This window comes from Physeter macrocephalus, chromosome 7, assembly GCF_002837175.3.
Source record: "Physeter macrocephalus isolate SW-GA chromosome 7, ASM283717v5, whole genome shotgun sequence".
In the NCBI taxonomy this organism is placed as follows: domain Eukaryota; kingdom Metazoa; phylum Chordata; class Mammalia; order Artiodactyla; family Physeteridae; genus Physeter; species Physeter macrocephalus.
Window position 1 is genome coordinate 67227964 of NC_041220.1, and position 26963 is coordinate 67254926.

General features: G+C 42.2%; 1 protein-coding gene across 19 annotated transcripts in view; it reads left to right on the forward strand.

The window, feature by feature from the left end:
- The window catches only part of SHROOM3 (shroom family member 3), a 121379-nt gene that overhangs the window by 17522 nt on the left and 76894 nt on the right, over positions 1-26963 (forward strand). For 18 of the 19 annotated variants that reach the window (XR_008617823.1, XR_008617820.1, XR_008617826.1 and 15 more), the window contains exon 1: positions 20422-20744. The exons of the other annotated variant lie outside the window; for it this stretch is intronic. The gene's annotated coding sequence lies outside the window, so the exon portion shown is untranslated. Of the gene's footprint in view, positions 1-20421; positions 20745-26963 lie in introns of those variants that run through there. 19 annotated transcript variants of the gene reach the window in all.

A 26963-nucleotide genomic window follows, 5' to 3' on the forward strand; every position in this document is an offset into this window, starting at 1 on the left:
AGCCTGTGCCCCGCAACGGGAGAGGCCACAGCAGAGGGAGGCCCGCATACCACAAAAAAAAAAAAAAAAAAAAAAAGTGTTTATTTTAACTGTAGCAACCCATCCCCAGTGTATTATGTATGCCCCAGTGTGTTAATGCTAAAGAAACCAGGAATGTGTCTGCACAGCAATATCCCCAGAGACCTTCAGGGCTCAGTCTGCTGGGTGTCACATGGAGGCCACCCCTGTGGGTTGCTGCCCCTTGGCCATCAGATCTGAGAGCTTGAAGCTCCTGCCCCATCTCCCTCACATGGGAGTCTCAGGGCACTGCCACTTGCTCCTGAGCACCCAGCTCCCTTCCAGAGCCCTTCTTGCTTGGGTCGCTGCAGCCTCATCAGCATCTCTGGCATTCATCTTTTAGCCTTTTGGACCTGGGTGTAAAATAAACTCGTAGTTTTTTGCAGGACGATTTGAGTAAGTATGTGGAGTGATTTGAGGTCCTCTAGATAGTCTTCTCTGTCCAACCATTTTTCATCCAGCTGCTCTGGGGCTCACATGCCCCAGTCTCTGGGTTAATTCTCACCCAGTGTACTTTTAAATGGATACCCCTAAGAGAGAGTCATTAACACCTTAGTGATAACTAGTCTGTAACATACAGGCTTGAATTTTTTTAAATTTGTGTTTCCATATATTTTTATTGAGAGATCATTTACAAACTGAAATGTATGCTTCAGTATTACAGTTCCATTATCAGAGTCCTGATAGATGTATACACCTGTGTAATCTATACCTCTAGCAAGATATAGACCATTTTCATCACCTGCAAAAGCTCCATGCCCCTTCCCAGTCCATCCCCCACCCCCAGGCATCCAGTGTTCTGATTAACTTCACCACAGATTAGTTTTGCCTGTTCTAGAGCTTCTTATAAATGAAACAACATAGTATGTACTCTTCTGTGTGGTATTTTTTGCTCAACATAATGTTTTTAAACTTTATCCATGTTGTTGCTTATATTTATGGTTTATCCATCCTCCTGTTGATGGACATTGGGGCTGTGTCCAGTATGGGGCTATTATGAATAGAGCTACTATGGATATTAGTGTCCAAGACTTTTTGTAGACCTATATGTTTTTATTCTCATGGGTGAAGACCTAGGAGTAAGATGCTGGCTCATAGGGTAGATGTATGTTTGCCTAATGAGAAACTTCCATACCAGTTTCCAGAGTGGTTGTACCACCCTACAGTCCAGTTCCAGTTGCTTCACAACCTTCTCAACATTTGTTGCTGGCAGCTGTGTCAGTTTTCTCTTGCTGTGTAATAAATTATTACACACATAGCATCTTACAAATGTATTAGCTCATACTTCTCCAGGTCAGGAGTCGGTTGTGTGACTCGGTTGAGTTCTATGCTTAAGGTCACAAGGATGAAATGAAGTATCAGCTAGGCTGGGTTCTTCTCCGGAGGCTCTTGGGAAGAATCCACTTTCAAACGTGTTCAGATTGTTGGTTCAATTCACTTCCTGTGGTTTCCTTATTGGCTGTCACTTAGAGCAGCTCTCTGATCCTAGAGCCAGGCAGCCTGAATCTTATTCTCACGTGGCCCCCTCTATCTTCAAGCCTGCAAAACACGTTGATCCCTCACCGTCCCCACACCCACCTCCATGCCCGTAGTTGAAGTCTCTCTGTCTTCCTTACTGCTTTTAAAAAGACTCACCTGGTTGGGTCAGACTTACCTGGATAATCTCTGTATCTTAAGGTCATTCGACTTGGAACTGTAATTGCATCTGCAGGCTTCCTTCCCAGTAGTACCTAAATTAATGTTTGATTGAGTAACTACGGGACAGAAATCTTGGGGCCATCTCTAGAATTCTGCCTACAACAGTCTATGGTGAAACTTTAAAACCAGCATCACTTTTCATTATCCAGTTGCTTTCAAACCTTGAGATTTCAAAAATATTTTCCTCCTAAAGAATCATACTTACTGTGGTTTCAGTAATTATCCCTTACCACTTGTGTTCTATGCATTTATAAAACTCCCTGCATTTGAAAACATCTAAGCGCTTCCCCAACATTGGGTTTGACACCCATCCAACATGATCAAATTCACTAGCTGACAATATTAAGACTGGAACACTTGGCCACAGGTTAAAGTGATTTGACCAAGTTGATTTTTGTCATTTCCTGGTGCCTCCTATAACTGGTTGAAGAATTAAGAACTAATATTTTAATTTTGGTAACTAGAATAATTGAACTTAGGGATGAAAAGGCCCAAGAACTTTATAGGCCAACTGAAGATCAGAGAAATTGATTCACAGAGTTGGTTACTCAGAGATGAGCTCAGAGCCATGTCCCTAGATTCCTGGGTGGAGCACTGTTGACTACCTTCCAGTGCCTTCTTGCTTCTTGAGAGGTATCTGATCCTGCAAGGGGACTTTGGGATTTGTTGATTTAAGTCACCATATAAATCTCTGGCAATCTAGAAAACATTTATTGAAAATAATGCATAGATTACAGTGTTTTCATTAGTTCCAAATAAAAATTTTTAAGCTAGCTAAATCCATCCAAGAAAAGTTATTTTCTGTCAGCTTGAAACTAGCTGAGGGAGGGAAGGAGCCAGTGGGATTGACCTGCTCCTGTTTAGATGCTAGGGTCTTAGTCCTTGAGTCTGTGCTTGAAATCTCATTGAACTTGGGGACTCTGCATTTCCTCCAGTAGAGAATAAAAGAATTGTGTACCTGACTTTCATGAAACTCTCATAAAGCCCCCATATTTTTCAAGGTGAATTCCAGACAAGCTGGTGGCAAAGTCACACAACTTGCCAAGTCAAGACTAGAACCTGGGTCACCCTGTGGCTTTATGCCAGAGGCAATGACCGGCAGCAAACCAGCCCAGTCTGTCCTGAAGCTATGTTTTATTTGGCCTACAGAATGGTGGGGGGGTTTTAATTTGAATTAATTTCCAACATTTAAAAACTGGAAATTTTCACATGAAAACCCAGATGTCCAGCGTTTTTCTTAGAAATTGGCAGCTCAAGGAACAGTGGATCAATCCACTTTCTACAAGGCCCTTGAGACAGGGCATGCGCACTCCAGGCACCCCAATCCCCCTGGTTCACTTCCTCCATTTACCTTCTTGGTGTCTATAGGAATCTGAGTCATGACACCTGTCTCACCCAAGCTGCCATTTTGATGCACCTTGTCTGACTGTTCAAACAAATTCTTATCTGGGCTATACATACCAAATATGTCTGGCACTTGTTTCTGAGCAGTTGAAGATAATGAGCCAGATTTTCGAAATAGGTGAGCTACTTCCTGGCATTAATTCTGGCCATTTAAAAGAGCATTTTCTCTGTAGGCCCTTAGTCAGTTACCATGTGGGATGCTCAGCCTTCACGTAATTTCAAAACGTACTCATTTTCTAATGGGCTTGCTTAGTCACCAGGAAATTCCAACTTTACGTAAATGAGGCAGTTGGTATTTGTGAAGTCAAAGAGTTTATTTAGGAAAGCCACCTTGTCATCTAAAAAACTTATGGACTGAATTGTGACCCACCCCCCAGACCCCCCAGATTCATATGTTGAAGCCCTAAGCCCCAATATCTCACAATGTGACTGTATTTGGAGACAGGGCCTTTAAATAAATGTTTAAGTTAAAACAAGACACTTAGGGTGGGCCCCAATCCAATCTGACTTCTGTCCTTTTAAGAAGAAATTTGGACACACAAGGAGGCACTAGGGATATACACAGAGGAAAAGACAACGTGAGGACACAATGAAAAGACGGCCATCTGCAAGCTAAGGAGAGAGGCCTCGGGAGGAAACAAACCTGTTGACATCTTGATCTTGAACTTCCAGCCTCCAGAACTGTGAGAAAATTCATTTCTGTTGTTTAAGCCAGGTATTTTGTTATGGCGGCCCTAGCTAACTAACAGAGCTTCCTAAGTTGTATTTCTTTGGAGGAACCTCTATGTCACCTTATGAAATGTATGCAGTAAGTTGTTAATTGATAATTCTTCTCGAGTTTATGCAGCTAGAATCCAGAGTTGACTGACAGCTGTGATTCTTTAGCTGCACATGAAAAACATCTGTGGAGCTTTTAAAACTAACAATGGGATCGTTCCCCAAAAGTCTGACTCATTGGTTTGGGGTTGGTCCTGAGCCTCTGGTTTTAAAAGCCTCCCAAGTGGTTTGCAGGTGCAGCCTAGAGTGAGAATTACTGACTTAAGGGGAAGGATCCGCCTCCCTAAAGAGGGGCCTAGGCTTCTGCAGTTCTCACCTGGGATTCCACAGCTGCCCATGCTGTCCAGAAATAGGTGGGATAAGTTTACTGCCTATATAACAGGACCTCTTAAGGCCTTGAGTAAAAATGAGCCTCTGCCCTTGGGCCTCAGATTAGTGGGACCCCTCAAGTCTGCAAGTGGTGCAGCTCTGCCTATGAGGCACTTAACTCATGCATGTGGCCTGGCTGGGATCCAGGGGTTTTGTTTTGTTTTGTTTTTTAATCCCTTATCTCCCTGCCATTGATATCATCGTGTTTAATTTCTTGTTCCACCGTCCATACCAGTTGAGGGTGGGGCATGTGGGAAGGTGTTCCAGGAAGCTGTGGCTTTCCCTCTGCACCCTGAGTGTAGAGCTTGGAGTCCCATAGAAGAAACAGCCATTTAGAGGAGCATATTCCCAAGGCCCAGACCCACGTGGCTTTCCTTTTCCAGCAGTGGCAAGATTCAGGGCCTTCCCTGGAGTGCTGGACTGTTCTATGGATTTGGCATCTTTCTGCCACATCTCTTACAATTAAAATGGTGTTTTCTGATGTTTACGGCTATTTAAGATTGCTGATTTTATTAACTTAATTCCTGGCAATTCTCAGCAGTCTCTCATGAGCCTGCTAGAATGCAAATATTGCCCTGTTCTGGTATTTTCTGTGAGCTGCGTGCTCTGCTTGTGTTGGAGAGCAGTGGTGTTTTTGAGAGACAGATACGAGTTAATGGAGCTAGGACAATGTTTACCCCTTCCTTCAAAAGCCCTCCCTGCCGTTGGCTGGTGTGTGTCTAATCTCTCTCTCTGCCATCGGGTATGACATCCTGACCCCATGTCATAACTTCATTCCCTGATAAGTGCTGTCTTGGTAAATTCGACCGTAGCTGAGCAGACCTGCCTGACCTGACGAAACACAGAAACCTTTAAGTGCATTACGAAGCTCCCACTCAACACTTTTATCACAAAAGCAAAGAGAACTGGGTCACTTTCAGGACCCCATGGATGAGTGGGAAAAGAAAGAATTTTATAAGGGACTTGGATCTCAAGTTTTGGTTGATTCAAAGTGGTATCACCAAAATCATTAAAAAGGGGGAAAAAAGCAATTTGCTGCACTGTAGGTCTAGAGTTTAAGAAAAGTCCAGGGCTTCCCTGGTGGTGCAGTGGTTGAGAGTCCGCCTGCCGATGCAGGGGACACGGGTTCGTGCCCCGGTCGGGGAGGATCCCACGTGCCGCGGAGCGGCTGGGACCGTGAGCCATGCCCGCGGACCCTGCGCGCCCGGAGCCTGTGCTCTGCAACGGGAGAGGCCACAACAGTGAGAGGCCTGTGTACCGCAAAAAAAAAAAAAAAAAAAGAAAAGAAAAGTCCAGTGATACCCAGTGTCTCTTAAAGCTGGAGAACGTTCTGGTGGCCTCACTCAATGCAGGTGGATATTTGTAATTATGATCTTAAACTGATCATGTGAGCACCTGTTATTCAAGTGATGATGTATTACAGCTTTCCTGAGTTAAAGTCTAGCAAAGATCTTCCAACTCTTATATCTTGAAATTTCTTGAAAGTAAATGCTGAGCAAGCAAGGACTGGAAAAGATATGTGTACGCCCACGTTTATAGGGGTATTATTTATAGTAACCAAAGGTAGAAGTGACTCAAGCAAGTGTCCACTGGCAGATGAATAGATAAGCAAAATGTAACAGAATATGGTGCAGCCTTTAAAAGGAAAGAAATCCTGTCACATGCTACAACATGGATGAACCTTGACATTATGCTAAGTGAAGTAAGCCAGGCACAGAAGAACAAATACTGTATGATTCCACTTATATGAGGTACCTAGAGTCGTCAAATTCATATAGAGACAGAGAGTAGGATGGTGGTTGCCAGGGGCTGTGAGGCAGGGGGATGAGGAGTTAGTGTTTAATGGGTACAGAGTTTCAGTTTGGAAAGATGAAAGAGTTCAGGAGATGGATGGTGGTGATGGCAGCACAATAATGTGAATGTACTTAATGCCACTGAACTATACACTTAAAAATGGTTAAGATAGTAAATTTTATGTGTATTTTACCACAATTAAAAAAAGGCTGAACAAATAGAAGATATTATTATAATTATTATGCAAAGTGAGTATTTGATGAGATGTTTTCTGAATTTCTTCTTTGGTCAGATTTATATAGAGAAGAGCCAAAGTTACAGAGAATTGCTTTTATTATGCCTGAGACATAAGTCTTAAACATGAAACAGGCTGCTCAAAAAAAAAAGGGCCTTTGATAGACATTTTGAGGAAGCTAACCTTCCAGACCCACGTGTCTGCCTGCGTACCAGGCATACCCACTTCTCTCTCCCAGGCATTTGCCCAAAACTGAGGTCATCTTTCCCATTAGAGCTGCTCGTCATCTGTTCTTCCCCATTTCAGTGAATTGTGTCATTATCCATCCAGTTGCCCAAGCCTGAAGTCTGGGCGTCTTCCTTGAGTCCTTCATTTTTCTCACCACCTCCTACACGTAATCCAAATTAACAGGGCCTCTGTCTGTCCACTCAAAGATGTGTATACAGATGTTCATAGCAGAACCTCAAAAACGTTATGTTAAGTGAAAGAAGCCAGGCATAAAAGATTACGTATTATATGAGTCCATTTATTTGAAATATCTAGAAAAGGCAAATCTATAGAGACAAACAGCAGATCACAAATTGCCTGAGGTTCGGTGTGAGAGCAGGGATTAGGCATAAGGGAACTATCTGAGGTGATGAAAATGTCCTAAAACTGGATTATGGCAATGGTTTTAGTAAATTCACAATTCTGTGAATTTACTAAAAATCACTGATTTACACACTTTAAAAAAGTTAGCATTTTATTTGGGAAATAACTTAGATATTGTGTATTGAATCAAATAGATTTACTATGGAAAAGATGCAAAGAAGCATGACTTTATATCAGGAAAGAGATTTTAAAGGTTTCACAAAAGATTAATAAGGCCTATTCACTCTGCTTCCTAGTTGTTCTCCCTATCGATCCCTCTCTTGAATCCTCTCTGCATGATCCTACTTCAGCCTATTTATTTGTTTGTTCAACAAATATTTGAGCACTTATTATGTGCCACACTCTTCTAGGTGCTTGAAGTATAGTAGGTAAACCAAGCAAAAAGCCCTGCCCTCGTGGAGCTTACATTCTGGGGCGGAAGGACTATCACCTTCAGGCTATACTGCTGTGGCCATGTCCTAACTGGTCACTGGCCTTGCTCCCCTCCCATTGGTGGCCACTGCAGGCAAAGCAATCCTTCTGAAATGCAGATCTGATCTCATCCCTCTACTTAAAAACTTCCAATGCCTTCCCATTACTGCTTGGATAAACTTCAAACTCCTGCCCAAGCCTTTGTGTCCAGCCCCCTTTGCCACTTCCTTTTTTGTGCTCTATTCCAGCCATACTGATTTCTTTCCATTCCTTGGTCTTGCTGGGCTCTCTTCCCTCCATTCTCTTTGCCCAGCTAACTCCCGTTCATTCGCTAGACCTCAGTTTAGAATCCTGTCATAATCCCTCAGTTCCAGTTTAGGATGCCTCCCTGTGGTCCTCCAGCCCGCCACAGATTCCATCACACAGTGCCCATGGTATACTAGTTGCTCAATAAAACATGCATTTTAGATGCATGAACACCCAGAAAGGAACATCAGGGAGAGACAGGTTTAGCTGGTGTTGACTTTTCTTATTTGTGTGATGCTATAACCTCCACACTTAAGGGAAAGAGTGTTTTTCAGAGTTCTGATCTGGGAAACATAAGCTTTATATACTATTTCCATTAAGGATACCATGAGACTGTCAAGATGATTTGTCCCTCTTAAAAAAATAAAACATAGCAAAATTTTGGGGTCTCATTGTATACATGGGACTAATATTAATGAAGTTCTGAGCTCATTTATCTAAAATAAACTAAGGTAATATATTTTAAGAGAGAAATAAAACAGAAAAAATTCTATCCCTGCTTCTGGCATTTAAGATTATTGCTTTAGCAGGTATACATCTTAAATGTTTTGATCAGACTCTTCTTACTGCAAATTATTCTGTCACTTCAAGTTAGGGACAAAAAAGAAAAAAAGGAAACATCCTGTTTACTCCCTTCCCCAGCCTGTATTGATAGGACCAGTAAGCCCAAACTGTGTGGGAAGTTTCCTACTTTAAAATTTATTTACTCTCTGAAGAAAAGCTACTTTTATTTAAACCCATTATTTTTTTTAAGCATACATGGGTTTTAATTTGGTGAGAAAAATATCCTTGCCATTAGAGGATTCTGCCTCATTACCTCTTATAAAAAAAACCCTTCCTCCCCAAATTTGCAGAACTAAAGGAAGCATAAATTAAAACAACATTGTTTTTTGTGGCTTTGATCAACAAACACCCATCTCCAAAAGAAAAACTACAAGCCAGGCCAGATTCAAAAACAGTCCCTTCCCTAAATTAAATCAGTCAATATAAACAGCTTAGCCTCCCAACTGGATAAGAAAGGAAAAAACAGGATGGGCTTGTGGGATAGGAAGAAGAATTAGGAAGGAAATTGAGTTGGGTTCCTTATTTTGCCTGTTGGCTTGAGTGTCCTCAGTTGTTAGCTCTATGAATATCAGACTTTTGATTTGGAATTGAGTAGTAAGGGCTTAATGTTGTCTGTTCTTTGGACTTAAAATGCTTCTTTGCCATTACCCATTATACATATGTAATTTTTAAAATATCCTATTGGCCAGTGGTTCAAAAAGATATATTCCTGCAAAGAAAGAGGAAGATCCACAGTTTTCCTCTCTGCTTCAGCAAATGCTTATATATTTCTCTTTTTTCCCCTTTTGTCCCCATAAAGAGAAAGAATATTTATGTATAACTATGAAGCAGCTTGCTAAGAGAAAAAAAGGGGGAGAGGGCAGCCCAAGGAGCAGTAATGTATTTTTCACTTTGGAATATATTTGGTTACTTTCTTTTTCTTTTTTGTTCTTTAATTTTTTTTTAAGTTTTCAAAGTTTTAATTGTGGTTAAAAAAAAAACCACATGACATAATATTTACCATCTTAATCATTATAAAGTATACAGTTCAATGTGTTAAGTATAGTCACATTGTTGTGCAACAGATCTTTAGAATGTCTTCATCTTACAAAACAGGAACTCTATACCCATGAAACGACAATCCTCCATTTTCCCCCTTCACTGTTGTTTTTAAATTGGAATTAAAATGATGGAGTCTTCTGATTCTGTATGATGTCCTCGTTACCTCACATGTCAGGAAGTCAAAACTTTTAAGTGTTTCTTATGTAATGTAAGAGATACCTGTTTTTCATGAACAGTGATTACTTGTTTACATTTCTCTAGGTTACTCATCTTTTCCTCTCTCCTACACATTCTAAGATAGGTGAAGGAGGAAACAAATCCTATCCTTGAACCCTCAGCAGACTGGCCTCTCTGACTCTCCCCTAACTTGGGGATCAAGGGTGAGTTGGCCTCTAATCACATAGAACCATCCTCCTTGCCAGGAGCATATGTAAATTTCCGGAAGCCATTTCTTCCCTCCAACCTACATCCTCCCCCTTTCCCCCACTCTCTAGCAACTGGTCTCATGCTTCACACCAGCTGCCAGGGTCCCCACTTGGGTTGGCTCCAGTTTTCTGAAGCCTGGCAGTTAGTTAATAAGAAAACCAGGATGTAAATCTCTGGCTCAGACAGTTTCCTGTGGGGGAACTTTTTTTCCCATCAGATCTTTTCATTCCAGCTCATGAAGAGGAGACCAGTGCTCTCTTCAGACACAAATGCAAATATAGACCAGAGATAAACAAGGTGGGGTGCAGACAGGGAGCAGGAGGGAAGCTTGAAGTCAGGACACTTAGCAAGGCTTTCATTCTTTTGCCTAAAACTCATCCATTTAATGAAGAGTTGGGATCTCACGTTGGATTTTTTTTTTTTTAATAGCAGAATTCTTAATCTGGTAGTTCCAGCATTGATAGGGAAAAGATTCTCACCTGGTAATTAGTAATATGAAATTTCCTCTGGTATTTCTAAGAACAAGTTTTAAAGCACTGTTTGTTTTGTGAAGTCAGTGTAGTTCTAAAACTCTATGGAACATGAATTGGGGATCTATTCTCTACCATGCTCTGCAATAGACATGAGTAAGAAAGATGTGGTCCCTGCCTTCTAGAGTCTTACTGTCGGTCTGGTTGTCAAAACCCTGGAGTGTATTACAGTAGAGAAGGCTGAGGGCTGATACAGGCTAAGGAACAAAGTCAGGGGACCCTTTTGAAAGTTCTATAAGGGATATGATAAGATAAAGGAAGCGCTCAGCAGAGCGCCTGAGACATAGTGTTCATTAAATGAAAATCGTTATTAATATCAATAATAGCATAGATAGATATTAGCCCCAGGAGTACATATAATATAGGGCATACACATAATAAAACAAATAATGCTTCAAAGACATATATAGGCACCAAAAATTTAGTTCATAAATTCCAGGAGTTGGGGGGAAAGCTAGACAGGTTGGGGAAAGGTTTTAAAAGACTAGGACTTACGTAAACAAAGAGGGACAAAAACAACCTGGACTCATAAAAATGAGATGACAGGCATGGGTATAATGGCCTGGAAACATTAATTCACCCAATATCAACATGTGCTGTGCACCTTGGGCATCAGAGATGAAGGAGGCATAATCCCTTTCCTGACACACCTAGTCTAGGAGGGGTGATTTTTGTTTAATGGCACCAATAACTCTATTCAAGGTAAAAGGTGATAAGGGCTATAGAAGATGACTGAATGATGTATTTTTGAACATTCAGAGGAGGGAGAAGTTGCTTTTGGTTAAGGATCAGAGAAGTTTCATTGAGAAAGGAATACATTTTGCAGGTTCTGGGAGGTTGGCTAGAATTTCCTTAGTAGAGATTGGGGTTGAGGAAGGAATCTCCACCCAGACAACGGAAAATGTGAGTAAAGTGCCAAAGAGGGAAACCAAGGAGTGCTTGCAAAATGGTAATTATTGGACTCATTGACAGCCGAGTAAATATGGATGGAATCAGGCAAAGTTAAGTGCCCTTCGTTTGGGAAAAAACAATTTTTAAGGGAAAAATATAGTAACTTTCCATTTACCCAGGAAAGAGAAGCTTGTTCTGGAGACATCTGGGGCTTTGCTCATCCTCCATTAGACATATAGGCAAAAAGCATTTTTAAGTAGCTTTCTTTTTCTTGGTGCTCTGAATGGCAATAAAGTCTTTGCCTACAGAGAATAGATGTGCCCACTTTTCTTCATCCTCTAGGAGACAGCAAAACCTCGTCTTCTGATTAAAGGGGTTTAGCCTGCATTCTCTTGGTCATGCAGGATGGTGAGAACAAGGCCTGCAAGTTACATAAAACTGAGCTTCGTTTTCTCTTCTATAAAAGAGGACTAGTTAATAGCTACCTTGAGGTATTATTGTAAAAATTAGAAATAAATTATGTGAATCCTGAGGCATGTGTAAAACTAATACCAGGCACAGAATAAATGGTGACTGTTGCTATTACCGATAGGCTACGCTCAGCTCTTTCTGGTCTACCACTGAGAAATGGCAGCCAACAGCCTGCGAGAACCTCCCAGGACCCTGCTATCTTATTGCCTTTGGCCAATAAAACCACACTTTGGACACCTCCCAAAGGTGCTGATTACAAGAACTTTAAAAATAAATTTTCTCTCCCATCTTATCTTCTGGTTCCTAGGCAGGAGCACTAATGCCTGCGGAATAGGAATACGCTGACATCCGGCTTGGAGAACAGTTTCATGAATACCTACTGGGAGAAAGTTGTGTTTAAAAGCAAATAAGCTGCAAAGTAGAGAAAAATTTTCCTCTTGCTGGAATCCACACATGAAAGTATAAAATAAAACTGTGTGACTTGAGGCAAATGAAAAAGATCCTAGAAAATGAACTATTATGGTATTTGGAGGCTAGAATCTTTTCTTAAAGCACATTGTTGTAGGTTTTTAAAAAAATAAGAGGAGACCAATTGGCTTAAGTCAATAGTTAAAGTGAGACGGCCAAAAAAGTAAACAGCAGCTACATTTAATTTCTCTGTTTTTATTTTGAGAGCCAAAGATGCTAATACTTCAAGACCAATGAAGCTGCCAATTAGCTAGTGGAAAATTTTATTTTCGAAAATAGGTTTACAAATGAGGATAAGGTGATTTTTTTTTTTTTAAACCTTAAGCACCAAATAGGATTGAACTCCTTTTGAAAAATATGTAGACATTAAATACCATGTTGTCTACATTTCAGTAGCAGTAAATCATCAAAGCAAGTCATTTACATTTCAAAAATTCCAATTGGTTTTACCTTAGCAACTTTTCTTGTTTTTATCTCTTGAAGTTACACTTCTGTAGAACCTTGGGTTGTTCTTAAAGCAGTGTATGGCAATGTTGATGTCATTTAAATATTTAAAATATTTATGTGTATTCAAGATTCATATAACACAATCTTAGGAAGAAAACCTAGTTAGTAGAATAGATGTCTTGATGCTATGAATAAGATTCATGAGATGTCCTTTTTGAAAGCCCTAAAATTCTGATATAATGGAAAGACCAGAAATGCCAAATCAATGAGCAATTAAAAAAGAAGTAATTTTGGTTTTGTTGATTTTTGTATCGTTACGAAGAAATCACTGTTGGTTTCTTTAATGAATTCTCTTGGTCAGAGAAGCGGCTCTTTACGATAAATAAGTCAGAGGTTTGTAAGCAGTGGAATAACATGATGCTTTTAGACATTAAGACAGATTTCTGTAAACCATTTGTTCAATTTGTATGCCAGTGTATGACAGTATCACCTGTCTCTGTTTCCAGTTCTGCTTTCTCCTTATGTATCACATATGATCAGATTCAGATACCTCAACTCGGCCTTAAAACCCTCCACCTACGGCCCCCTAGGCATGCAGCTGTTTTCATCCCAAGTCTACTCTGTCCAGTCTTCCTTCCTTTTTATCTCTCATCTCCTGCACTATCTCAGTGGCTCTTTTTCCCCACCTGGTCATGGTGCAGGCTCTCAGACGAGGAAGCAGTTCTTCTTAAAATACAGCTGCAAACCAATGACAGAAATTGCCCTGAGTTCCGTCCCTAAATTGGTGATGCTTCCCCTTCCTCACACCTCCCCCCACTCCTTATTTATCTTCATCTCTATCTTCAGACACTTAGGCATATTTTTTCTGGAAAGAAAAAAAAAGTTTATAGCTTCCATCAGAACATTTTGGATTATGTCCCAGAAAAGATTACAATCCTCAGTTCCTATGCTCCTTGGCCATTATCAATTCAGACACTCAGTTCCCTTGACGGAAAATAATGTTCACACCTCTGCGCAGGCCCAGGTTAGGCTGAGAATGCTGGCTGGCTCTGCCCTGAATGCCCTTGCCCATGCCACCTCTCCACTTTCCCGGTGACAAGGACATACCGGTATTTGAATGCACTCCAGTTCAACCCATGCTCTTAAGGACCTGTCACTTCTGGAGTTTTACCTTTCAGGGTTCTGGGCCGTCAGTCCTCATTGTCACCTAGATCACATGTCTTTTTCCCAGCGTCAAATGCCCTTCACATACCAAGCACACTTCATCTTCTTCCGGAAGGTTGCTGCTGCTGATGGGAGGCAGCAGCTGTTTGCAGTTCACATCATCCCTGTTCAGAGCTTCGGGGTTGAAAAGGGAAAACCCTTTCGCCAGCACAAACAACTACAATCACTTTTAAGCCAGTGAGACTTCATTGTTTGAATTGTGCTTGACCTGTACTTTTTTTTTTTTTTTTCCTCCGGTACGCGGGCCTCTCACTGTCGCGGCCTCTCTTGCTGCGGAGCACAGGCTCAGTAGTCGTGGCTCACGGGCCCCGCCGCTCCGCGGCACGTGGGATCCTCCCGGACCGGGGCACGAACCCGTGTGCCCTGCATCGGCAGGCGGGCTCTCAACCACTGCGCCACCGGGGAAGCCCTGACCTGTACTTTTTACAAGTGAATTTACAAAGTGGATTTTCTCCCCTGAAATTTTGCTTGGTGACCAAAATTGAAAGGAATACCCAGAGTTGAAGATTTTACCATAATTCTCTGACATAATCATCATTCTCCTCTATGCAAAGTTAATCGTGATTATAAGAGCAGCCTAATTAATAGGAGTTAACATTGAATAAGCACTTACTTTATGCCAGGCATTGTCCTAAGCGCGTCCTTGAGCCATAGACACAATTATGGGAGAAAATATCTTTCATTTTTTAAAGACCGACTATGATTTCTGTTTTGAGACCTCATTCAGCAAGGAGACAGAAACAATATCAGCCAGTCAGTCTCCTCCAGCTCCTAGGGTTGCTGCTGAGTTGTAAGGTGCTTAGGCAGGGTCCAGGTGTGTGTGTGTGTCTGTCTGTGTGTGTCTGTGCATGCACCCGTGCGTGTGTTGCAGGGAAGTCGAGTAAAGTTGCACCTTTGGTCTCCATGTCACCATCTCCCCATGCTGGTATCTGACATGTCCGATCACATCCAAGCTGGGATGGTGGTGTCTGCAGCCTCCTCAGATCCATCTAGCATCTATGCCCTCTTGGCTTTACCAGAAACATTCTGCCTCTCCTGGATCACTCTGGATTGGGAGGATTGCTGAAAACGTGAGCCTGTCTCCCACCTAGGTGCACCACATAGATGTTTCTTTGACTCCTACTCTATGATGAGGTTTTCACTTAATGATCTGGACCTCTCTCCACATCCTTACCTATAGGTCCACCTCTTTTCTTTTAAATGCTGCATGATATGCTTCACAATTAATTTAACCATTTTCTATATGAATATTTAGGCTGCTCCCAATCTCCAGGATGCGCTTCTAGTCTTTCAACCAAGACCTTCCAAAGAGAATGCTGTCAGTCCTTGTCTCCTGGATGACTTGAAGCTGCTGACCTAAGTGACTGTTACTTAATCAGTAACCCCCTTCACCCCATAACACTGAAAATGGCCTTTGTCGCCTATGCTTCCATGAGGACAAATACTTGCTGACTACCTTCACTGTCGAAAGCTATCCCTTCAAGTCTTATTCTGCTAGTTCCGTTGTTGTTCTGTTCTTCCTTTTTGCTTCTGTTTAGACCTATACAGTTTTGATGCTGGATCCCAAATCTGACCCACAAAGCCATGCACACTGCTGTTGAGTGCTGTACTACCATGCATTTGCAGTGACGCAAATAGCGACTGAACATTTGCCTAACTAGTCCTCCTCTCTCTTTTCCTTGGGTTCTGACCTTTGCAAGATTCTAAGTAACTTTATGGGTAATAACCAGGTTGCATAAAGGCCTTTACTTGGGACCCTGGTCCTGGGGCTAAAAGAACAGCAGGAAACACAGAAGTGCCCTTGTCAATATGAATCAGCTGCTAGCAGCAGAAGATGCCTTAAATAAGGAGAGAAAGGAAGGTGTCAGCACAGAGGACTTGCAGGCTCAGTGGGCTATTTACAAGAAAGGTCTGTGATAGAGGGGTGACTAACTCTGAGAAGCTGAAAGAAATTTTAGGGTTTTCCCCTTTCATGTTACAATCATCACTTCATGAAATAAATTATTTCCCAGGTTTGAAGCAGTCTTAAATGCATTTCTTTACTTTCAATGTCCATTTTAACATTTTATTCAGTAGGATGGTTATTCACTTGTTTTTCACATTTTTCTGTGAGCAGTTCAAAAAATCAAAATATTTATCAAAGTGAATACTACATTAGAAGTTATAAAAAGTTCACACTAAACCCACTTGAGAAGGAAGCACACCATATGTTCTTCCTAATATTTTCTCTCTGAAGCAAATAATCTGTGTTTCAAGTGTATTCTCTCTCTCTCTCTCTATTTATTTATTTATTTGGCTGTGCCGGGTCTTAGTTGTGGCATGCAGGATCTTCAGTTGCGGCATGGAGGCTCTTAGTTGTGGTGCATGGGATCTAGTTCCCTGACCAGGGATTGAACCCGGGCCCCCTGCATTGGGAGTGCGGAGTCTTAACCGCTGAACCACCAGCGAAGTCCTTCAAGTGTATTTTTTCTTGATTATGTTTATATTGGCCATTAAATAGTCCCTAGAACTGACTTTCAATATTCAACAGATGTTGACATTGTTTTTCTAAGGTGTCAACATCCAAAAGAAGAGCACAGATGAACCAGGGAATTTACTGTATAGCTGTGGCAAGAGCTTGTTGTTGTTGCTGTTATTTAGCAAAGACTCTCATGTTTCAAATAGTTATATTTTTCACAATAAAACATTACTTATTTGGAATAATAGAAAGAAGGCCAAATGATTGGTAAGAAGTAATGGTTGACTATTTCTAAGAGAAATTTAGTTTCATATTCTAAAGTATAAAAGTAATGGTAGACTATTTCTAAGTGAAATTTAATAAAGTACAACATATATTATAAAACTTACTACCATAATATAGAAAAGAAGCTAAATTTGTGAAAAACAATTCAAAATCCGAATCACGTATATGATTTCTATATGTAGTTTCTTTAAAGGTATAATTAATTAAATGTGTTAGACTGATTGAAATTAAATAATTCAAAGAATAACTGCTGAAGCTGGAATTTAGAGTATGGAAGTCATCCTAAATTTCTTAAGCTTTTTATTTGAAAAAGATACTCATTCTCACAGTTTCTCCTTAGTAATAAGACCTGACAATTATAGTGGAAAAACAAACTTCTAAATGTGTATACAATATGAATCAGATCATTCTGAATTATGCCAGGTCCTCAATTAGAATAGTCTAATATGATTTTAAATATTTTTAGGTTATCATATTTAACTCAAACTTAAATTTGGGTTTGTAGGTTGAAATATTTAAGTGAGATGGGGGGGAAAATGATTTGGCCGATGAGTGCATACAGTGCCCGTGCTGGCTGTCTAAGGGGCCAGTCCTGTCTCCAGCCTTTTTATTTTTTTGGCTGCGCTGGGTCTTCGTTGCTGCGCGTGGGCTTTCTCTAGTTGCGGCGAGCGGGGGCTACTCTTCGTTGCGGCGCATGGGCTTCGCATTGCGGTGGCTTCTCTTGTTGTGGAGCACGGGCTCTACAGCGCAGGCTCAGCAGTTGTGGCGCACGGGCTTAGTTGCTCCGCGGCATGTGGGATCTTCCCGGACTAGGGCTTGAACCCGTGTCCCCTGCATTGGCAGGCGGATTCTTAACCACTGCGCCACCAGGGAAGCCCTTCAGCCCTCCTTTCGACTCATGACCCCTCTCCCATCACCACCTGGTTGCACCTTTCCACGCACCCCTGTCTCTGTGTAGGTGAGCGCTGTGGTCCCCACGCTGCCAGGGACTTGTTCCCGTGTCTCTGGTCTTTTCCTCCCACCACCTGCTCCAGTATCAGAGAAGACTTGGGGAGGGGAAGGGCAAAAATGTGCCTCTTTCCAAGTGTAAATCTTACGGTACGTAAATTATATCACAATAAAGATGTTTAAAAAAAGAATCATGGGGCTTCCCCGGTGGTGCAGTGGTTAAGAATCCGCCTGCCAATGGAGGGGACACGGGTTCGAGCCCTGGTCCGGGAAGATCCCACATGCCGCGGAGCAACTAAGCCCGTGCACCACAACCACTGAGCCTACACTCTAGAGCCCACGAGCCACAACTACTGAAGCTCGCACGCTGCAACAAGAGAAGACACCACAATGAGAAGCCTGCGCACCTCAATGAAGAATAGCCCCTCTCTGCAATTAGAGGAAGCCCGCACGTAGCAACGGAGACCCAACGCAGCCAAAAATAAATAAAAAAATAAAAACAAATTTTTTAAAAAAAATCATGACTTTAAACAAAAGACAAAGTATGCAAACAGCGGGTTGCTGACTGGCCATGCACACCCTTTCTCTAAGATCAGGTTGTGTACTTTTCCTATTTGTTACCTCCTCATAAAAGATTTTAGCATTTTTTAAAGCTTTATTTTTTGATCAATAGATCTGTTTTTATTGGAAAAATAAAACATTTTGGATTCTAGTGTGATGCACCATTTCTGAGAGTAGTCTTGATGCAGGAACTAAAGGGCAGCGTGACTTGACAGAAACCATCTTGGCATTCATCCATACATGCACCTGATATGTGTAACTATTTCATGGTCATTTATCATTTATGGTTTGTAAGGAAGGGATGCTGAGGCACCAGCTGAGGGAACTTGCCCCTAGCTCATACAGAGAAGTTCGTATAATTTTGTATTGCTGTGGAGATTTTTTCATTTCCAGTCTTACCTTTGATCCCACAAGACTGTTGGTTTTCCTTTCATCTACAAGTATCTGACGATGCCTCTAAATTACAGATACAAGTAAAAAGTATTTTTCCAGAATCTGCGGTACAATGGAAGCCCAGGGACTTCCCATGGTAGTGATGGATTTCACTGGTATAATACAGGCTATGCAGGAGCTAAAAATTGGATCCAAAGTACTTTTAAAACTTTTTTAAAATTAAAGTATAGTTGATTTACAATGTTGTGTTAGTTTTTGGTGTACAACAAAGTGATTCTGTTTTGTTTAGGTTATATGGTACGACAAGATATTGAATGTAGTTCCCTGTGCTATAGTGTAGGACCTTCCTGTTTATCTATTTTATATACAGTAGTTTGTATCTGCTAATCCCAAACTCCTAATTTATCCCTCCCCACCCTCCCCTTCGATAACCATAAGTTTATTTTCTATGGCCAAAGTGTGTTTTGAATCACCAATTTAAAGTGATGGTTCACGCAGGAGTGGAGGGATCTGGTCCACCCTTATGAGATTTCACCTGACCCTGAGCTCTTAGAAAACAAGATAAAGCAGCAGCAGGAGAGGAGGTCTTATCTATTCTGCCTACCGAGCTCCTGGTTGTGTCCTCAGCTGATACTTCTTACTTCCTCAACATGGTGGCAGCGGCAATATGCTTGCTAAGCTGTAAGGACTGACCATCACCTGCTTCCACCTAAAACTAGATTCCTACAGGACATTAGGACACAGGACAGGCAACATTAGCCTCCCTGCTTCTTACATCTAGCAACAATGTGTGTGGGTACCTCTCTGGCTGTGTGGCAGGTATATATATATTTGTACATGCTTGTGATACCATGGTGAAAACAAAATACAATTTTAAGGGAGATAATACCTTGGGGAGGGGGAGCCTGTCCATGAAGATATCTGTAAAGAGGCCTGCTTAGTTGTTGCTGTAGCCCCTAATGGCCTCTGCATTCTGCCGGGATATTACAAAGAGCACAGCCAAGTAAAGGCAAATAATATTAACTCTGTGGGAACTGAGGCTTCTACTTCCTACCTAATTAGGCATTCTCTTTTCTGTGTCTATATGTGTATCGCCTTAAATATAGAACCTGAAATTTTAACAGGCATTCTGCTTGAGTGAGAAGAAATAAAGCCAATCTCAAACCTTACTGTTATTTTAAATCCCTGGAGATGACATGTGAAAGCAAGTAAGAAAGGTACTCTCTAGGAAAACAAAAAATCTTACCTCGCTTGAAAGAGGCTGGAAGAGCCTTTGGAGAAAGATGAAGCTGAAAATAGCACCATAGCTTCCTTAAGAATATTAAATGGGCACCTCTATCTTATCCGAATGCAAAACAAATGCAAATGTACATATTGCCTAAGACCCCAAAGTTTGCAAAGCTGAATCCAAAATCTCCTGAAAGATCACAGTCATAACCACTGAACAATCACCTGTCTCTCATCTAGAGAAGATGCTCCTGGAAACAAAAGAACTGGGAAGGGAGGTTTCAACAGCATTAGCGTTCAGCAACAACCTGACATTCTCTGGTTGATTTATACTGAAAAAGGACACACTCTCCGTGGACGGTTATTTTCCTTGTAATGTGAGGTGCTTTAAAAAAAAAAATATGTGAACTTTTTACCTTGCTTCTTCATTCTTGCTTCATTTGATCAATTACTAACTATACAGCCCCCGAAAGCGAGCGCGGGCTTCTTGAAGTGGCTCTTTTTCTTTTGGCTCTCCCTCTTCATTTCAAAATGGGCGGGTAGGTGGAGTTAAGACACCTTTCTGACTGTGAACGGATAAAGCAGGGCCTGAGAGTGTGTGCGTCGGTCCCCTTAATACCACGAGGACCCGCGGACGCTGACTGTGGAGGGGCTAGCGGAGCCCGACTCTCGCAGCCCAGAATCCGTTTTCAAACCTTAGGGAGCCAGCGCTGCCATTGAAATGCAAATCCCGTCCTGAGCGTCCGGGCCAATCCGGGAGGCTTCCTGTGGGATTACCTGGTAGCGAGCGCCGAGCGAGCGCGGATCCTCCAGCGCGGCCCCCGCGGCCGGGGAGGCCTAGTGGTCGGGTGCCCCCCGCACCCTCCCGGCCCTTCGCCCGGGTTCACCCCCAGCAGCCGCGCGCCCCGGGCCCGCCGCACCGCAGCCGCTGTAGCCGGGGCGCAGCGCGCTGGGCGCGGCCGAGCCGCCCATTGTTGAGCGCGGCCGAGCCCAGCCGACGATGCCCCGCGCCGCCTCCTCGCAGCGGCGGCGAGGTTTGAACTTGGCGTCGGCCCGGAGCCCCGCGCGGCCCCGGGGGGAGGCGGCGGCGGCCGGGCCAGCGGCGATGGTGAGTGCGGGGCTCGGGTCCAATTCCCCTGGCCCTGGGGGGGAGGGAGGGCGGGGGCCCGGCCGTCTGTTTTCTAAAGGGTGTCTATTTCGGTCCCTGCGGCGACTCTGGAAAATCGTGCCTGTGAGGATGGGTCCCCGGGCGGGCTTTCTCTGCCAGCTGCCGGCCTGATGTGGGGGGGAGGGTAGGTGGCGCCCTCCGAGGGTCTCCTGACACTCGTGGGCCTTGGCCTTTTTTTTCTTTTTTAAAATTTTGTTAGGAAGGCAGAAAGTGCCACTCCAAGAGGAAAAGAATTGCAGATTATTGACAGCGCGAAAACTTTTCAGAAGAAATGATCTGTGAAATATTTTAATTTTGATAAATTGCTTCCCACGAGGGCTCCTACTGAGTTTAGAACGACTTGCCTTTCGTAATGTTACTGGATTTGTTTCCGTAGGAAAGATCCCAAGTGTGCTTTTGAGGGGCATACCTGCCCCTCCCCCCTTCCACTTGTTCCAGATCTTAAGGCGATTTCTTTTTAAAGTTGTGTTCCACTGTCATGCAGCAAAACTTAAATCATGAAAATGAAATTATACCAGACACATGCTTTACCCTGAGTTCCCAGAGAGATTAAAAGTGCTTTGCTGAGGAGTGGGAGAGAGGTTATAAAATTTCAATACATCCAGCATCCGGTAGGAGTTAGGGTGGGGTGTGACCATCTCTTTCTCTCCGATGTATTTCTGCGTTACTTATTTATTTATTTGTTTATTTTAATCGAAGTATTGTGGTGCACTTCTGTTCACGGAGGCTTTTGAGAGGAAGGGAATGGGAGCCCACATGCATATAATCTCCATGGAGAGATTGCTGTGAGACATCAGAGTGCAGCAGGAAATCTTAGCACAGGGGCTTCTAAAGATAGTTCTATACGTCTCCTATTTCTAACTAGTTAATATTTAAAGACTAAATTATCGTTTCTAATTAAAAGCACATTGGTCAGACATATGGCTAAATCTTCCCTCAAATAATCTCACCAGAAGGTGGTTTACATTTTAATTAATTTTGATGGTTAATTTTTGTCTTTTAAAATCTTTTTTTCATTATAAAAGTATTACATGATTGCTGCAGAAAAGGTGGAGTATACAGAACTAAGAAGGAAGTAAACTGTTTATAACCATAACATGTACGTTCTATTTGCTAAGCCTAGTTTTTCATGGAAGCCTAGTCATTTGAAAACTTTGCAGCTGTGAACTTTTTAAAATTGCTAACAAACCTGGTTTAGGAGCTTAAATTAGGAATTGACAAGGAAATAAATTTGTACTTTAGAAAATGTGATAACCAACAATAACTTATTCACATCGTTCATGGTTCAAATAAAGAGAATTTATTGTGGCAATGTCTCTTGAATCAACTTCCCACATCTGCTCCAGACAAATGGTGTCTGTTTGTATAGCCTGTTTTGTAAATACATCTCCACCATGAAGGCAAAGTGCCCAGACACATACCCCTTTCCAGTGCTTGTAGCTAGGCTCATAGAGTTAATATTTTTATTGGTTTCTGCATCAGAACTTCCTCACCATACGCTTGATAAAACCCTGGAGAAGGTTACCAAGGGACGTTGTAGAGAATTTACTTCCCTGGAGATTTTAAGAATAGGAAGAATAGGATAAACATCCATCTGCCTAGGATGGCTTCAGTGCAGTTCTGTTTGGATAAAGGAAGACTGGGTCACCTCTCAGAACCCCCAAATTCAGGAATTCTAAGCAAATTTCAGTCCTCGATAACCTGGGACCAAAGGAAATAAGATTGCCTCGAAAACACCTGAGCCCAGGATGTGGCGAAGCCCTGTTTGGATTTATGTAAAACAAAGATTCTCCTTTGGTAAGAAACATTTTAAATTATCTTCAGGCATCTTGTGTGTTAAATCTGGTTACAATTTTACATCAACATTTTTCTTTCTCCTCAAAATTTATTCTTGACTTTCCATTTCCAATGGAGAAACTATGTAGTACTTTCACCAAAACCAAATATTCCTGTAACTTCTATTGGAGGCTGCCCCCCTGAGCTCCAGCTGTGCTGCTGTTTTGCTGGTGATTTTCAGAAGGTCAGGATTTCATGGGTTGCTGCTTCCTCCGCCCTCCTGTTTGACAGAAGTATCCTGTAATTCTAACCACGGTGTGACCTCAATTGCAGTGACACCTTCCTCCCTTTCCGTAGTCACTTGATCAGGAGCAGCCCCTCGCCCTCCCTGCAGGATCACTAGGAGGGTTTCACTTTCTAGGAAAGGTCATGTCAAAAAGAAAATGGGAAGTCAAGAGTCTCCTGGCTGGGCAGTTTTTTACCCTGCCTCACACTCTTCAGCTTGTCCTATTTCTCCATGCATGCCAAGCATGTTTTCTTATGCTATGGTAACGCCCAAGAAGGAATAGGAGTAGGGACAGTGGTCTTCATTTGTTCAACAAATGTGGGAGGTAGCCCAGCAACTGGAGATGGGTCCTCTGCCCTCAGGGAACTTGTCATATTAAAGGAGAAATCAAACAGGTTAATAAGCTAGTGCCATTCGGAGGGAGTAGAGTACAGGGGTTAAGAACTTGTGTTTGTTGTAAAGTTAAACATACATCGACCCTGTGACTCAACATATCCACGCCTAGCTGTTTACCCAAGTTGGTGAAAACAAATGTCCACTAAGAGACTTGGACAGAGTGGCCATAGCAACCTTATTCATAATTGCCAACAACTGGGAACAGCCCTATGTCCATCAACAAGAAAATGGATAAACTGTGGTACAGCCATACTAATGGAATACTACTTGACAATCAAAAGGAATGAACTTGTGATACATACAACAGCCAAAGACGAATCTCAACCATTATGTTAAACTGAAAGGAGCCAGGCACAAAAAGGATACACAAACAGTTCTATTTATGAAGTACTAGAATAGGCACAACTAATCTGTGACCGCAGAAGTTAGTGGTTGCTTGGGGTAGGTGGTGGGGTGGGGGAGAGTTTGACTAGAAAGAGGTAAGAAGAGACTTTCTGGAGCCATAGAAATGTTCTGTGTCTTGATTTGCATGATGGTTACACAGTATCTAACTCCATGGAACTGAACACTTAAGGCATGCATTTTATTGTATGAGAAGCATTAGCTCAATTAGAGGAAGAACTTAAGTCCTAGAGATAGACAAGGGTATACATCTCATCTCTGCTTGTAGGTTTATGTTACCTTGGGCAAGTTATTAAATGCTTCTGAACCCGGAAACGTTGGAAAGGAATAAAGCATCTCCTTCATAGGGTGGTTGTAAGGATTGAGTTAGATAATGAAAGTATTTAGCTTAGTTAAGGACTCAATAAATGTCAGCTAATAATTCCATGTACTGTGACAAATATGTGATTTTGGTGTTAATGATAAAGTTATTTGCACTTTTTGCGAAAGCCATCTCATTTATTTAAGATTATGTAACATATTAACCGATATCCTTAGTATTGTATGTGTCTTCATTTTAATGGGTCCTTTTTCGAGGTGGTAGGGAATTTAAATTTAAAGTTCTTGCCTATCTGATCAAAATACCAGTGGGGCTTTGCTTTGCCAACAGAGGTAAACCTCAAGGAGAGTAAATACCCACTAGGCAACCCCCTCTTTATTTATTTATTTATTTTGGCTGCGTTGGGTCTTCGTTGCTGCGCGTGGGCTTTCTCTAGTTGCGGCCAGCGCGGGCTACTGTTCATTGCGGTGTGCACGGGCTTCTCTTGTCACGGAGCACGGGCCCTAGGCACACAGGCTTCAATAGTTGTGGCGCGCGGGCTCTAGAGCGTAGGCTCAGTAGTTGCGGCGCACAGGCTTAGTCGCTCCCCGGCATGTGGGATCTTCCTGGACCAGGGATCGAACCCGTGTCCCCTTCATTGGCAGGTGGATTCTTAACCACTGCGCCACTAGGGAAGCCCCACAAATCCCTCTTTTTCTGAGGACTGATTTAGTGGTAGTAGTTGAAGCTGAACTCCCAGATTAGGCTCACAGCATTCACAGAAAACAGGTGAAAGGTTTACATATTATAAACTCTTTCCAAAGATGTAGGGGGAAAAGAAAAAACGATCTCTGTGTAATGTGCTTTTTTTTTTTTAAAGGGACACATTATATAACTGGAATTTTCAGTAAAATGCCTTGCACAGAGTGGTAAATATAATACTAGTTTACTTAATCTATTAAGCGTCAATTAATTAGGTTCAACAGAGTGGGAAAGATGATATAAACTTTGCCAACTCCAACAAGCATTTTGTTTTTAGGTTGTTTTAATTCATTCACTAAACATTTATCAAACGTTTACTGAGAACGTATTAGCCTCTGGGAATTCAATGATAAATAATAAGTCATTTTATACTCAAGGGTTCATAGCTGCCCTGATTGTGAATGTGAATGTGTGTCCATTTCTCTTGGACCTTTTTTCAGAGCAGAGGACTCTCTGAGGCTAGTTTTGTTGGGTTTTTTTTTTTTAAAGCCTCTTGCTTAAGGTGGAGGTTTAAAATCCTGGTTTTTTTTCCTCCCCCATTGGTACTATTTTCTTAAACACTAGAATTTCTTCTTATCCTTACTAAAAATAACAACAAAATGGTCTTCTATAAAGGCAGTGTAGTGTCGTGGAAAGGTCTTAGACTGGAAACAGAACCACCTGGGTTTGAATCTGAGCTCTACTACGTACTAGTGATTTAGGGTAAGTTCTTAAATTCTTTAAGCCTGAGTTTCCTCATCTGCAAAATGGTGATAAAAGAAGTATTAATATAGATCAGATTAGGCTGTTATAGGATTAAATGACAAAATACATGTAAAAATAACTAGCCTGGCACCTGGTGGGTATTAATATCTAATATCTATCGAGTACTTGCTAAGAGCCAAGCACTGTCTGAAACTCTTCTTGTATCTTCCTCATACTCCTATGAGGTAGGCACTATTATTGCCCCCTTTAGAGGTGAGGAAACCCCGAAACACAGAAGAGATTAAATAGCTTGCTGAGGGCATGGAGGTGCCAGGGTTGGAACCCCACAAGATCTTGCCTCTCAACTGAGGAGGTTCATAATAGATGTCAGTTACTTTTCCCTTTTAGGTAAAATTATTTTAAGATTTCATTACTGCAGGGAGACAGTTACACCAATAAGTGGTGCTAGGGCGACCATTATGGGCTGTATGCAGGTGAATGCTGGTGATGGAGAATTGGTATGTTCTTAAATGGTCGATGGATCTACTTTCAACCTTGTGGAGTGGAGCTTACAGCAGAGGTGCTCATCAACATGTCAGGGTCTTTCCCCAGCCCCTCAGCAGTCTTCCTGTGAATAGCCCTCTCTGGCCTGTGAACAGAAAATGTGGATTTGGCCTAGACTTTGTGGAGCCCGTGTAGGGATTGACATAGGTGTGATAGTATCTTGGTCTCCACCGGAAGGCAGGGTGAGAAGTGTGCTCCAGAGGCCTGAAAGTAAGAGGAACAGTAGGTCCTTGTTGCTTATTTATTTTATGTATAGTAGTGTGTACCTGTTAGAATATATATGCGCGCACACACACACACACACACACACACACACACACACACACACACATATACACATAACTGAATCACTTTGCTGTATACCTGAAACTAACACAGCATTGTAAATCAACTATACTTCAAAAAAATAAGAGGCACAGTAAACTGTTGCCCCGGGATATTTTGTGTTCCCCATTTTCGTGGCTTTTCCTCAACTGACAGATTCTGGGGAACCCTGAGTTAGAACTTTAAATAAGAAGAAATCCCAAGTGGTAGATTGAGAACCCTACTGATTTAATGCAGACATACAAAGTCACATTGGCCAATTAAAATAACACGTGGGTGCCTCAGGGGGAAACGTAGTTAAATATCTCTATAGACGCAATTCCCTGTTTAGAGATGAGCCTTTTCACTTAATCCCCACCCCGCTTCACCAGAGTACAGGTTTCTGTGCAAGATGCTCTGTATTAACGTTCTCAACACCCATGCCTCTCCTCTGCAGTGTAGCTTGACAGCCGGCATCTCAGGACCATTTCCTCAATCACCCAGGTCTGTTTAAGACATGCCAGAAAGCCCCCCAGCAAGCAGAGCGGGTGCCACTGGGGGCAGTGGGCTGAGGCCAGGGGACATGAGGAGGAGCCCCTTTGCAAAGTGCTGCTTGTATTAGAAGGAATGTCACCATGTACCAGTTTTGTCCGCCCAAGGGAGCCACGTTATATCAGGGCAAAGTTCC